Source organism: Bos taurus, chromosome 7 (assembly GCF_002263795.3).
Source record: "Bos taurus isolate L1 Dominette 01449 registration number 42190680 breed Hereford chromosome 7, ARS-UCD2.0, whole genome shotgun sequence".
Taxonomy (NCBI): domain Eukaryota; kingdom Metazoa; phylum Chordata; class Mammalia; order Artiodactyla; family Bovidae; genus Bos; species Bos taurus.
In genome coordinates, this window is record NC_037334.1 from 40641733 (window position 1) to 40655239 (window position 13507).

Genomic DNA, 13507 nt, shown 5'->3' on the forward strand with positions numbered 1-13507 from the left:
TATATAGTTTCCTAGCGAAAAACAGTTCAGTGCCAAATAATAGCTCCTATCTGGATTGCCAAGTGCTAGAAACCACTGCTTGTTTTCACTACCCACAGCAACATTTGCCTATATGTTTCATAATTTTAGTTCAGCTTCCCTGAAGAGAAAACTGACCTTTTGAAGTGACTCATGCAACTTCTTTTTACAAGTCTGACATCCCTAATGTAGTCTTCAGAGTTTTCTATAATGCTCTAACAGAAATTTTCACTTTTTTTTAATTGGTAAAGGATAACATAATTATCTGAGAAGGCAATGGCAACCCACTCCAGTACTCTTGCCTGGAAAATCCCATGGACAGAGGAGCCTGGTAGGCTGCAGTCCATGGGGTTTCAAAGTGTCAGACACGACTGAGCGACTTCACTTTCACTTTCCTGCATTGGAGAAGGAAATGGCAACCCACTCCAGTGTTCTTGCCTGGAGAATCCCAGAGACGGTGGAGCCTGGTGGGCTGCCGTCTATGGGGTCATACAGAGTCGGACACGACTGAAGTGACTTAGCAGCAACATAATTATAATAGTGTCCTAGGATGTAAAGGTAGCAGATGGAGAGTTGAGAGACATTGACTACAGGTGTTCACCTACAGTTCTCAAAATGTGGTCAGGGAATCCTTGTGGAACCCTGGCATCCTTTCAGAGGATATACAAGGTCAAAACCATGCTCATAATAATGTTGAGACATTATTATTTTCACTCTCATAAGGGTACAGTGGAATTTTTGGCAGGTAACATGATGTATAATATTGTACCAGACTGAATGCAGAAGTGGATTTGAGAATTCCGCTCTTCTGTACTAAATCAGACAGCAATGAAATGTGCAAAGTATAAAACAATGTTACTTCTCTCATTAGACATTTTTTAGTTTTAGGACATAGTCATTTTTATGAAAAATAGTTTTATTATTAAAATAGGTTTATTATTGCGACTTTCAATAAATTACTGATTATTGAACATATTTTTCTCTGTTTTAATTTCTGATACAGTAAATACCGGGCTTCCCTGGTGGCTCGGATGGTAAAGTATCCACCTGCAATGTGAGAGAGCTGGTTCCATCCTTGGGTTGGGAGGATCCCTTGGAGGAGGGCATGACAACCCACTCCAGTATTCTTGCCCAGGAAATCCCATGGACAGAGGAGCCTGGTGGGCTACAGTCTATGGGGTCGCAAAGAGTCAGACATGACTGAGCAACTAAGCACAGCACACAGCACAGTAAATACCAATATATACGCTCCTTCCATAAATGTTCCCTGGGATTCTTATTTTTGAGAGTGTAAAGGGGTCTTTAGTGGTTCTCTTTTGAGAACTGCTGCTGTAGGCTTGAGAATGTTTTAAAGCTTGAGCAAGCTGATCTTTCTAAGTCTTGGTGTCTCCTTTTATAAAGTAAGAGTATTAGACTGGATGATTTCTAGTATCTTTTTATTTCTAAACAATTGAAAAAGGCTTTCCTGCCTGTTCACAAGAGCTTTTCTTGTGAAAAGGTTTTGATGAAGGATGCACAGAAGGGCATTTGGTCACCCTAAGCAAGAGGGGAGGAGGGAGATGCCCCATTATGGTGAATGCTTTACCATGTGGGGCTCTTGGTTACAACAAGGGGGATTTCTCCCCTACTTCCTATAAGTAACTTTTTTTTTTTTTGTCTACTACACAGCACACGGAACTCCCCTGTCTTGGGAATGAACCCTTGACCCCTTCAATAGAAGCACGGAGTCTTAATCCATGGACCTCCTGGAAAGTCCCTTTAAGTAACTATATTATGTTCATCTAGAAAAATAACATCTTTCTCCAGTATCCTATCATTCACCTCTCTCCTGGAAATTCCAATACCTTGCACAATCTTTCCTTCCGTGACTAGCTTTCTCCCTTCTCTTGTTCTCTGCACTCTGTGATCCTTGCTGCACTCTCTGATCTTAGTTTCCTTAGCTAAGGAGGAGGAAGGTGGAAGGGTTAGTGCTACTAACAATCATAACCAGCAGAGGGTAGCAGAGAATAGCAGAAGCAAACTTACTAGGCTTTTCCCACTCTAGTTAAGCAATGAGGTTAGCTGTTCCCACTGTAGACCTGGCTACGCCAGGCCAGGTGGCCGGTTTTGTTTAAAACCCTAAAGAGGAGAGCAGAGGCTAAACCTAAGAAGTGTTGAGACCCCTTCACCCCTGTCCAGGACGCAGCTGGAGCCAGGTTCTGGAAAGGAGAAGTGCCCAGAATGTGGGCAGGAAAAGCGTTGTGACAGCAGTTCCAGGCCACTTCCATTTTTTTTTTTCCTTTCCTTTTTTGTTTTGAGAATCCTTGTAAATTAAAAAAAGAAGAAGTGACAAAGCAGGGTTACGAAACTGTGGTGTGTTTTAAATATTTACCTTGAATAAACCTCCCATTTACAGAAAACTGAAGGTCCAGTGCAATGATAGGTTCTTTTTATTTAAAAATTTTTAAAAATATTAGTTATTTATTAAAAAGACTTCCCTTGTGGCTCAGTTGGTAAAGAATCTGCCTGTGATGCAGGAGACCTGGATTCAATCCCTGGGTTGGGAAGATCCCCTGGAGAAGGGAAAGGCTACCCACTCCAGTATTCTGGCCTGGAGAATTTCATGAACTGTATAATTCATGGGGTCGCAAACAGTCGGACACGACTGAGTGACTTCCACTTTCACTTTTTCATTAAAAGGACTAAGTTATGTTTGACATATACTGTTATATTAGTTTCATATGTGCAACATAGTGGTTTAATATTTTTATACATTATGAAGTAATTGCCACACTAAGTCCAGTTACCATTTGTTACTATTAAAGTTATTATATTATTGACTGTATTTTCTATCCTGAATAATACACCCTTTGATTTATTAATTTTATAACTGAAAACTTGTTCTTCCTAATCACCTGCACCTATTTCACTTTCCCCTGCAACTACCAGTTTTTTCTGTGTCTATGAATCTATTCTTGTTTTTAGATTCCACACGTAAGTGAAATATGGTGTTTATTTTTCTCTGTGTGACATTTCACCTCTTGGTGGGTCCATCCATATTGTCACAAATGGTAAGATTTTATTTTATTTTTTTATGACTGAGTAATATGTATATATACCATATCTTCTTTTTAAAAATTAATTTATTTTTATTTGGAGGATAATTGCTTTACAATGCTGTGGCTGTTTCTGCCATACATAAACATGAATCAGCCATAGATTTACATATATCCCCTCCACCTTGAACCCCTCCCTCCCATCTCCCACTCCATCCCACCCCTCAAGGTTGTCACAGAGCACCAGGTTGAGCTCCCTGTGTCATACAGCAAATTCCCACTGGTTCTTTACTACACATATGGTAATGCATTGTGCTTCAATGCTACTCTCTCAATCCATCACACTCTCTCCTTCCCCGCTGTGTCCACAAGTCTGTTCTCTACATCTGCATCTTTATAGTTGCCCTGCATTAGGTTCATCTGTATCATTTTTCTAGATGCCATATATGTGCATTAATGTATGAGAGGATCTATGTTATCTCCCTGCTGCTGCTGCTGCTAAGTCACTTCAGTCGTGTCTGACTCTGTGCGACCCCATAGACGGTGGCCCACCAGGCTCCCCCATCCCTGGGATTCTCCAGGCAAGAACACTGGAGTGGGTTGCCATTTCCTTCTCCAATGCATGAAAGGGAAAAGTGAAAGTGAAGTCGCTCAGTCGGGTCCGACTCTTAGCAACCCCATGGGCTGCAGCCCACCAGGCTCCTCCGTCCATGGGATTCTTCAGGCAAGAGTACTGGAGTGGGGTGCCATTGCCTTCTCCGAAGTTACTTCACTAGAAGTGACTAAAATTTGTTCCTTTTTGTTGGTGAATAATATTCCATTGTATATGTGAACCATATCTTCTTTATCCATTCATCTGTTGATGGTTCCTTCCATATCTTGGAATTTACAATGAATATAAGGATGCATATCTTTTTGGATCAGTGTCTTTGTTTTCTTTGAATAGGTACCCAGAAGTAGAATTGTTAGATTGTATGGTAATTCTATTTTTAATTTTTCTATACTATTTTTCGCAGTGGCTGCATCAGTTTTCATTCCCACCAGTGGTGCATGAGGGTTCCCTTTTCTCCACATCCTCACCAACAATTGTTGTTTTTGTCTTTTTGATAGTAGCCAAGCATGAAGTGATAACTCATTGTAGCTAAATTCTTTTTAAATTTATTTATTTTTTGGCCACACCATGTGACTGGTGGGATCTTAGTTCCCAGACCAAGGATCAAATCTGCACCCTTGGCAGTGAAATTTCATTGTGGTTTTGATTTGCATTTCCCTGACAATTGGTGATATTGAGTATTTTTCATGTGCCTACTGGCCACCTGTATGTCTTTGGAAAAGCGTTCAGATCCTCTGCCTGTTTTTTAATGCTTTAAAAAATTTTGATATTGAGTTTTATATTAATAGTTTGTATATCAACCCCTTACTGGATATGTCATTTGCAAATGTCTTATGACAGGTTTATTTTGTGCACAAAAAGAATGAAGGAAATATTTGACCTGATGTAAAATTTTGAAATTTTTCTTTTTAGCACAAAGATCTCACTTTGGGACTCTAGGCAAAGTGGATTACGTTATACTATTAGGAACGTGAGCAATAGCTGTTGTTAAATAGTTGTTCTGACATTTGTTAAAATGGTAAGGGAGACTTTATTTAGAACTATCATAATAGCCCTGCCAGGGAATTCCTTGTTGAGTTCTTTGGAGAATGAGTGAGGTATACATACACAGACATCTCTATGTATATCAAATATAGTTCAAATTATATATTTGAATGCTTTATTTTTTGTAGCTTTATTGAGATATAATTGACATATAACACTGTGGAAGTTTAAAATATACATGTTGCTTTGATACATTTATATATTGAAAAATATAATAATTCCATGTATGTTCTTCTCCATCTCTGAGACCTGTCTCTGCCCCTCATCAAGGCTAATCGTGGGTGACATGACAATAGGGGCCAAGGAGGTGCTTTTAGTGTACACTTCTTTCTAACTCTCTCTATTCACCTTGATTCTTCTTCCAAACTCAAAACCCTGCCCTCCTCTTTACCAACATCTGTCCTCAGAGGTGGTGCTGATGGCCACCTAAGTAAAGTAAATTTAAGCCTCTACATTTTTTCCAAGACGTAAAATGATTTGTTTTGTGAACAGACAATTCTGCATGTGAACTGAGAAGCCTGGGACTCTTCCCTAGTGCCCCTGCTTTTGGAAGCAAATCAGTTGCCCCAAAGTCAGTTCATCTAACACTGGTTTGCCCAATGTTTAATTACATTTGCTCCAAAATTGTACAAGTGACATTTTCACATATTTTAGGAAGCTTCAATCTCTTTTGCAATATTGTGTATTAGATGGTATTTCTTACTTGTCTACAATTTATTATTAATATTTTACAAAAATTTAAAGCATATATAGTATCTAACTGGCTTTATTCTCAGGTTACTAACAAGAAATGTACTTTCAGTTCTTAACATATGGTTTACTACATCCTGTTTGAATCTCTTCCTGGGGATTTTGCTCTTTTTAAATGGATATTTACCAATATTCCTGTTTTGCCTACTCATATGGAGTGTGTGGGATGTGGGGCTGGCCTGCATGAGGCCCTGTTGTTTCTCTTCTACTGACATTTGTAGATGTCATTTGGGTTCATGCTAGTGAAAAGAGCATGGAGATTTTCCCATTGTCTTACAACTTTCCTGTTGTCTAGGTTTAATCCATTATTACAAGAGAACATGCTCTGTATGATTTAAATTCTTTGAATTGCATTCAGGGTTTTTTTTTTTTTTTTTTTTCCTCAGTGGTTCAGGGCATGGTGAAGTGAAGTGAGTCACTCACTTCACTTATGACAGTCACTCACTTCACTTCACCATGCCCTGAACCACTGAGGAAAAAAAAAAAAAAACCTCAATGTAATTCAAAGAATTTAAATCATACGTTGAGGGTTTGTTTTTTTTCCCTCAGTGGTGCAGGGCATGGTATACTTTGATAAATGTTCCAGTGTTCCCCTGAAAAAAATTTGTTTTCTACTGTTTTTAGGTAGAGTGGTCTATATATGTCAACTGAATCCAATTAGTTGATTTTGGTGTTCAGTCCTTTTATCACCTTGTGTGTGTTAGTTGCTCAGTCATATCTGACTCTTTGCGACCCCACTGTAGTCAGCCAGGCTCCTCTGTTCTTGGGATTTCCCAGGCAAGAATACTAAAGTAGTTTGCCATTCCCTTCTCCAGGGGATGTTAAAGCTATCGTTTTTCCAATAATCATGTATGGATGTGAGAGTTAGACTATAAAGAAAGCTGAGAGCTGAAGAATTGATGCTTTTGAACTGTGGTGTTGGAGAAGACTCTTGAGAGTCCCTTGGACTGCAAGGAGATCCAATCAGTCCATCCTAAAGGAAATCAGTCCTGAATATTTTTGGAGGACTATGTTGAAGCTGAAACTCCAATACTTTGGCCACCTGATGTGAACAGCTGACTCACTTGAAAAGACCCTGATGCTGGGAAAGATTGAAGGCTGGAGGAGAAGGGGACAACAGAGGATGAGATGGTTGGATGGGATCACTGACTCAATGGACATGAGTTTGAGTAAACTCTGGGAGTTGGTGATGGACAGGGAGGCCTGGCCTGCTGCAGTCCATGGGGTCGCAAAGAGTCAGACACGACTGATAGACTGAACTGAACTAACCATCCTTTTCTGCCTCTAGCAATTTTATTTTCTTGCAACATTTTTTATCTTTGCTCTTGGTGGTTCTGGGTTGGAGATGTTGGGGAGTAAAAACACTTTTTCCTTCAACTTTTTAAATTCTCGATTGGGACCCCTGTAACTAAAGATAGGTTAACACAAGAAAAGTGTATGGATTTATTTAATGCAAATTTTACTTCCTTGGCACTCAGATGGTAGAGTCTGCCTGCAATGATCCTTGGGTTGGGAAGATCCACTGGAGAAGGGAATGGCTACCCACTCCAGTATTCCTGTCTGGAGAATTCCATGGACAGAGAAGCCTGGTGGGCTACAGTCCATGGGGCTGCAAAGAGTTGGACATGACTGAATGACTAACATTTTACATGACATAAGAGCCTTCATAAGGAAATGAAGACCTGAAAAGGCAATTAAACATAAATATTATGATAGATTTATTGAAAAGTGGAAAGTCATGGAAAGATGTGATCAGACAGAAAAAGGGTATGAGCTAAGTGCAGTAAACTAGGGGGAACTTAGCAAGGCCTGTTCATTGATTCCTCTTTGTATCCCTTTAGGATGAGGATTTGCCTTTCTACCAGGTATAGGGAAGGTCCTCTTACCTGAGGATTTCATGACGTGCTTTGAGGAAAGGTCAGAAAGTCCTTCCTGCACATCCCATTTCTAAATTTCTTCAGCTCAAAATATTCAATATACCAAGGTACTACATTTTGGGGAGGATGAACTGAGTTTCATCACAGGAGTCTTTAGTGCCCTTCCTGGATATGTAGGAGGTGATAAGGAAACCCAGGAGCCTTTCATGGCTCAATGAAACTCTGAGCCATGCCATATAGGGCCCCCAAGTCAGACAGGTTATGGTGGAGAGTTCTGACGAAACATAGTCCACTATAGAAGGAATTGACAAACCACTTTAGCATACTTGCCTTGAGAACCCAATGAACAGTATGAAAAGGCAAAGAGTTAGGACACTGAAAGATGAACCCCCCAGGTTGGTAGGTGTCCAATATGCTACTGGAGAAAAATAGAGAAATAACTCCAGAAGGAATGAAGAGGCTGAACCAAAGCGAAAAGCTTATTGTGGTGGCTTCTCTTGTTGCAGAGTATGGTTCTAGGGTGAGTGGGCTCAGCAGTTGCAGTTCCTAGGCTGTAGAGCACAGGCTCAATAGTTGTGACATATGGGCTTAGTTGCTCTGTGACATGTGGGATCTGCTCAGACCAGGGACTGAACTTCTGTCTCGTGCATTGGCAGATGGATTCTTTACCACTGAGCCACCAGAGAAGCTCAATACCATGTCTTATATTTGAGACTTTAGGCTGTTTTGAGTTTATTTTTTATATGATGTGACGAAGTGTTCTAACGTCATTGATTTACATGCAGTTGTCCATTTTTCCCATTCTGCTTGCTGAAGTGACTCTTTTCTCCACTGTATATTCTTACCTCCTTTGCTGAAGATGAATTTTTAAAATTAATTAGTTAAGTAATTTAAAAATTTTATTTATTTGACTGCACCGGGTCTTAGTTGCAGCATGTAGAATCTAGTTCCCTGGCCAGGGATCGAACCCAAGCCCCCTGCATTGAGAGCCTGGAGTCTTAGTCACTGAACCACCAGGGAAGTCCCCAAAGATTAATTGATATGTGGGTTTATTTATATGTGATATGTGAGTAATTGGTATGTGAGTTTATTTCTCTATTCTGGGAGAACTAGGGGTTATCTATTTCTTTATTTATTTTTGGCTGTGCTGGGTCTTCATTGCTGCACACGGGCTTTCTCTAGTTGCAGTGAGTGGGGATTACTCTTCATTGTGTTACACGGGCTTCTCATCATGGTGGCTTCTCTTGTTGGGGAGCACAGGCCCTAGAGCACACAGGCTCCAGCAGTTGTGTTATATGGGTTCTAGATTGAGGGCTCAATAGTTGTGGTGCAGGGGCTTAATTGTTTCCCATGATGTGGAATCTTCCCTAACCAGGGTTCAAACCTGTGTGTCTTCTGCATTGGCAGGTGGAATCTTATCCACTGTACCACCAGGGAAGTCCCAGAAGTAGGGGTTCTTAATTGTATTCATTTTCTGTGGCTGCCATAACAACTTGGCACAAACTTATTGGCTTGTAACAATAAAAAATGATTATCTTACTGTTCTGCAGGTCTGAATTCAAATATGGGTCTCGCAGTGTTAAAATCATGGTGTCAGCAAGGCTGCCTTCCTTTCTAGAGATTCTAGGGAAGAATCTGTTTCTTTGCCTTTTCCAGCTTCTAGATGTCTCTTTCGGAGAAGGCAATGGCACCCCACTCCAGTACTCTTGCCTGGAAAATCCCGTGGACAGAGGAGCCTGGTAGGCTGCAGTCCATGGGGTCGCTAAGAGTCAGACACGACTGAGCAACTTCACTTTCACTTTTCACTTTCAGGCATTGGAGAAGGAAATGGCAACCCACTCCAGTGTTCTTGCCTGGAGAATCCCAGGGACGGGGGAGCCTGGTGGGCTGCTGTCTATGGGGTTGCACAGAGTCGGACATGACTGAAGCGACTTAGCAGCAGCAGCAGCAGCAGCAGCAGCAGATGTCTCTTTTTCCCTGTGTCCTTGCATCAGATCACTTTGAATTTTTCTTCACTCCTCTTCCACTTATAAGGACCCTTGTGATGATATTAGTCCTACCTGGATGATCAAGGATACTCTCCTCAATTTTGTCACCTCATTAGCAAACTTGATTTATTTGCTGCCTTAATTCCCCTTTGTCATATAAGGTTATATACTCATGATTTATGGGGATTAGCATGTGGATAAGCTGGGAGGGAGTGCATTATTGTGCCTGCCCCACTAACTTCCCCTTCCTTGCTTTGGAATGCTACTAACTTCCACCATGCTACTATATTCAAGTGTTTGTCATTATCTTTTATTTGCCAGATGCCTTTACTTCTTTTGTTTTTTCCTCCTGCGTTATCTTTATATAGTTTTCATGATCATTCTTTTTTAAAAAAATATCACTTTTCTTTAAAACAATGGAGTTTTTCCTGAACAGCTTTTTTGGAAAAACTGAATCTGCCTGCAATGCAGGAGACCTGAGTTTGATCCCTGGGTTGGGAAGATCTCCTGGAGAAAGGAAAGACTATCCACTCCAGTATTCTGGCCTAGAGAATTCCATGGACTACAGTCCATGGGGTCTCAAAAAGTTGGACATGACTGAGCGACTTTCACTTCACTTCACTTCAATTGGAGGAAGAGGTAGCGTATATCCCCGAGGCTTCTGTGGATGTCGTCTGGTGGGGTCTGTTAACTTGGATGGGAAAAATTTTTTTTTTTTTTGGATGGGAAAAATTTTGATCTTGATTTTTCTCTAATGCAGGCAACACAGCCCATGTATCCTACACATTTGTCACCAGTGGAAATTAGAGTTATTTTCATATCACTTTACAGAAAGGCTGACATACCAGTTACTCTCATCATTTCTTTCAAATTATGAATTATTGGGCATAAATACCACAAACTTAAAAGTATTTTGGTACCTCTATTTCAACGTCTTCCTTTGTGATCTTATGTGCTTTATTTTATGCATTTGAATATATTCTTCTGAGAAGGGACCCATGCACATCAGCAGGCTTGCAGCATGAGTACAACATTCCTGCCTTTTGTCCCATTCTTGCTGTTCCTCTCAGCTGGGTGTGGGCCCCTTCCAAAAAACAGGAAGTTCCTTGACATGTGTCAAAACTCTGCACATCACAGATTTTGGGTGATTTAGCTTGGATTTCTCCTTAGCTGACCAGTGTCAGCAAGAATCAGTCTTCTAAAGTTTAAAAATAAAATAAAATTAAAAAAAAAAAAAAAAGAATCAGTCTTCTATTGGTTCACTCACAGTTTCTCCCCACACTAGTAGCACATAATCACTCACTCTTGAAAATGTATGTCCCCGTAATATCCCAACATCCTGCCACTACTGTGGTCCACAGGGTTCAAAAATGTTTGGTGATTTGCCCAAACACTCAGACCTTGAAATTGCAAGGAGGGTGGGACTGGGGTTGCTGTTTCCCACTAGTGTGTGTTCCCTACTCTGGAAAACTCTGGATTCTCTTTATTTTCCTGAAGATGGTCTCTCTCATTATGTCCCTTCTCACTCCAGTTCTAGGCTTCAAGAGCCCTGGGCCCTCTCATGATTGGTGACTTCATAGAAGTGGAAGTTCTTTTTTTTTTTTTCTCTGTTGTTCTGGATTAATTTCAGAGGAGACACAAGGGTTAGAGGTTTCTCTTCCTTCTCTATTTAATAGGAAATCTTTTTAGCTTTTTCCCATAACTTTTAAAAGGTTTCTAAGGTTCATCATGTCCTTGCCTTCTATGGACAACGTGCTCAGTTGCTCAGTCCTGTCCAACTCTGTGACCCCATGGGCTGTAGCCTGCCAGGCTCCTCGGTCGATGGGGGCTTCATTATGATAGAGACAATACAGAACTGCACGAAGGAGAATGTCTTCTTCTTCCCACACAATAACCTTTTGGGGGAAGCAAAAATGTGGTGTGTGTCTGTTTTCATCTTTTCTCTGTCTCTATATAAACATTTTAAGTATTGCAATTGATCCACAATTGCAATATACCAGCTAGAGAGGTAGCTGGTATAGCGAAATATAATTGCTTATTTTTAACTGAGTGCTAGGAGTAGCGTTTGTACTTCTTTATTCTTCTGGGTTAAATGAGAGAGAAAGAAAATGAGGAGTGGAAATGTGTAACATAATTGATATTCTTTTTTATTGTAGAAAATATATATAACACACAATTTTCCATTTTAATGATTTTTAAGTGTGCAGTCCAGCAGTGTGATATACATTCACATCATCGTGCAGCCATTAACATCACCCATCTCCAGAACATTTCATCATTTTTTTTTATGTGGCCTTATCATGCCGCCTGTGGGATCTCAGGTCCCCAACCAAGGACTGAACCCAGGCCCTTGGCAATGAAAGCACAGAGTCCTAATCATTGGACCACCAGGGAATTCCAAGAATTCTTCATCTTGCAAAACTGAAACTTTGTCACCATTAAATGCATCCCTATTTCCCCCTCCCCACCACCCACCCCCGGCCTTGGATCCCTTCCAGCCACCATTCTTTCTGTTTCTGTGAATGTGACTATTCTAAGAATCTTATATTAAGTGGTGGGCTGCTGTCTATGGGGTCGCACAGAGTCGGACATGACTGAAGTGACTTAGCAGCAGCAGCAGCAGCATGTGTTTTTATGTAACTGTCTTATTTCACTTAGCATAATGTCAGCATGGTTCATGTTGTAATATATGTCAGAATTTCCTTTTTAAGGCTGTATAATATTCCATGGTATATATATAATATATTTTGTTAATGCATTCACTAGTTGATAACACTTGGGTTGCTTCCACCTTTGGCTATAAACACAGGTATATTAAAATGACTTTTAAAATACATATAACTGAATCTTACCAAATATCCCTTCTTTCTGATGAAAAAACTTGAAATGTTTATTTTCTTTGTTTAAAGATAAGACATTCAGTTATAAGATGAGTTAACTTATGGGGACCTCATATATAGCATGATGACTAAGAGTTAATAATATGTATTTATACTTGATTGTTGAGAGTAATCTTAAATATTCTCAACACACACACAACACACACAATTCTCAACACAAACACACAAAGGTAACTATGTTAAGTGATGGATGTGTTAACTAATCTTATGGTAATCATTTCACAATATATAATGTGTACCAAATCATGTTCTACACTTTAAACGTGCACAGTGTTATTCGTCAATTATATCTCAATAAATCTGGGGGTGGGGGTGGGGAAGATATGACTGAGGAATTAGGAATTCAAATTCAAGTTCCAAGCAAGCAAATATAAAAGGAGGTATGGGCTGAATCTAAGAGGTTGGAGGGAGTGACAGAGACTGCAGAAAACTGAAGTTAGCTCAGTGTGGCTTCCTTTTCCAGCTCCTGGTTCCATATTGAAGGAGTGCTGCTTGGATTGGTTCTAGAATTCCAAGTTTTAGACACAAAGCTGACATCTGTTTTATGGAAAACCTCTGATTTTGTTTGTTGGCAACCAGTTTTAAAATGTAAATATCCTGTGAGGCTAAAAGTTTTGCCTCTAACCCTCACAGCTAAGGATTTGCCTTCTTTTCCTAAGGAAGAACTAATTAAACATTCATTTTAGGGAATTTCCTGGTGGTTCAGTGATTAGGACTCCAGTGCTTCCACTGCAAGGGACATGGGTTTGATTCCTGGTTGAGGAACTAAGATTCTGCAAGCTGGATAGCATGGCCAAAAAAAAAAAAAAAACAAACTTATTTTAAAGGAGATAAAATGGAAAAAGGCACCAAAATTATGCAAAAAGAAAAAAAATTCTAGGACAGATTGGATTTACCCTTTTATATGTAAAAGTGTTTGTATTTTATCAATATAATAAAATATAAATGACTTCGTTACTTTTTTTCAATTGAGTAGCAAACGGTGAGGAAACGGTAGTGGCTGGCAACTGTGTTATTTTTAGAACAATTTAACAGTTCTTAGGGCACTGATGCCCACCTGTGAGCCCATGCACAGGTTTTCAGCCATGCTATGTCTGTAAGTAGTGAGTATTAGTTCAGTGTTGACTTCAGGGAAATCAAAACTCACAGAGAACTCAATCATGCCTCAACAAAGGCATGTAAGTGTAAGTTGCCTTTGGATCTAAGGAGCAGAAGACTCATATTAAACGGGCCTTGCACTGTTGGGCTGGTTGCTTCAGCGGACATGTTCCTTCCATCTCCA